Here is a 2,500-nt window from a genome sequence, read left to right as displayed (position 1 = left end):
ATGAGTGACTGTTTCTTACGAGGCAAGAGCGATACCATTGTACTAATCCACTGGCCATTAAAAGGAGTGACCTGGATTACGATCTGGTCATTCCCAACGGCTCTTGGGTAGTATAGTATGTATTCTTATTTCATTGATCCATTTTACAGGCTTGCCTTTGGGGAATGACCAGGTCGTAGTCTAGGTCGCTCCTTTTAATGGCCAGTGGATTAGTACAACGGTATCTCTCTTGCCTCGTAAAAAGCAGTTACTCATGCAAGAGTTTGAACCTTAATGGTGGAGCTTATTTCCGTATGCATGAATGTATGTATGTACGTGCGTATGTATGTATGTATATGTGTATGTACTGTATGTATGTATGTATGTATAGTAAATGACACGGACTGTACTTTAGATTGGTTGTGGAAATCCACTTGGTGACCTAAAAGAATAAGGTCACTTACTACTTTGAGCCTTAAAAGGTAGGAGACAGTTGTTGTGTCCCTGGTTTAATTTAATTTGTGATTTACTTAATTCCACCTGAATTTTTCTTAGTCATATCAACAGCACAAGCATTCACAAATGAAGGCTAAAGTAAAAAAAATCTAAGGCGGTTCAGTTTGATCAATAAATTCTAAAATGGACTCCCTGCATAAACTAGTCTTTAGTATTTTAGGAATACAAGCTTGTCAAGTGCATTGTCTATTCTTTTTCAATACTTTATTTGCATCAGTGGCATTGCTATCATAAAATATTTCTGTAGTCTGCATAGAAACATCTTAAAAGGCTAAGAAGGACCACTGGTTTGCTAGAATAGAATTGAATCAGCTTAAATGATATCAACATTTTCCAATAAAGGGAGGACACCTACAGCTGGACAAAATTGATATAAGTTTGTTCGTGTTGTGAGTTTGTGACCCTTGTAAAAATATGTGTGCATTGCATTACCACAAAGAAGGAATTAAGCTCAAATTAGCCAAATGAAGGGGTGTAACATCTGTTTGAAAAGGGGCATATGAAAAAAAAAATCCATTCTGTCGAAAGTATGGTCCTTTCATCATTAACTGAGGTGAAGTCAGCTTTACACTGTTTGCAAAGTGAATGGCAGACGGTGGACTTTAACTATCAGGATGGAGGTTTAAACAAAAGCCAATATATGATTACGTCAATCGCGCATTCAATGAATGAATAGACTGCACACGAAGGCAACTACACATTTAATTTTAAGATTTAATTTCATGATGGAACCACCTCTATATATATTTTTGCTTGTTTCTATGCTTATTTATCCAGTTATTCGTTTATTTATTTACCTATATATTTTTTCTATTTCTTTATTAATTTTTTTATTCACGTACCAATTATTGTTGTTGTTATTATTTATTGTTATTATGGCTCAATAAAAAAAAGTCAATAGGGATTACCATGTTTTGATTTTGACTCTTACAAATTAAGCGACTATGGGTAGTTATGCCTGTTAAGTTTTTGAATATTTCCTTATCTCAGTAAAAATTTTATCATACATATTCAGAATCTGACTTTGTGCCCTGGAAGTAAAATAAAACTCAATATATTTGTTCTAAGATATGTTGAAATGCAATTGGTATTCAACTACATCACTTCCTATACCAAAGACTTATGAAACGATTAGACAACTTTATGGATGGGGATGACAGGTGGTGATGGATACGGAGCTGCCTAGTGTAGGCCTTATGGTCTCTTGTAGTCTCCTTCACTCTTATGTTATGTTCTTATGTATTCATTCAATGGTTGTTCATGTGTTTCCAAACTGGTGTGATTAAATTGAAAAACCCACAAGATACGAAACAAACTAGGAGAATGGTTTCCATGTGCCACCGACATCTGTTGGCTCTGGAATAAATTTTTGGGGCGGTGACTGTACATGCATACTGTATATGCGTCCATGTAAATGCACGAGCCAGTCATTCGCAGAAGGCCTTGTGAATCTGTTCATAAGTAGACCTACTACGTACGTTGCCTGATGGTTGTATTTTGCTGTCTTTAGTGTACGGTGGTAATGGATGTAAGGACCTTAGATTGTAAGAAATATTAGTAGCGATGCTTCATGCCCATGTCACCCGAAGCTTTCAGTTTGTTATTCATGTTCCTTTCCACGTTATTATTGATTTCATTTTGATTGATTTACTCATATATCTGCATTCTTTCATTCTATCTTATTTCTGTGTGACTAGTCTATTTTTAGTGATGTTAAAATATTAATTAGAAATGTATAATACCTAAAATATGGATATTTCCCTTCTGTACAACATGACCCTTTAAATCATTATAGAACTCTAAAAATAACTATAATTTCTCATATAGAAAAACTTGCGATATAACTTCAGCCTTCAAGTATAAATAAACAAATATCTAAATATTTTTCTTAGACAAATAAACACATCTATGGTATATAAAATCAATAGTTATATATTCATAAAGAAATAAATAAAATTAAAGTAAGTAAATATATAAAGATATAATTATTTACATGAGTAAGAAA

The sequence above is a fragment of the Oratosquilla oratoria genome, chromosome 1 (assembly GCF_046742065.1).
Source record: "Oratosquilla oratoria isolate Oo_2021 chromosome 1, ASM4674206v1, whole genome shotgun sequence".
Classification (NCBI taxonomy): Eukaryota; Metazoa; Arthropoda; class Malacostraca; order Stomatopoda; family Squillidae; genus Oratosquilla; species Oratosquilla oratoria.
Note: the sequence above shows the minus strand (reverse complement) of the source record.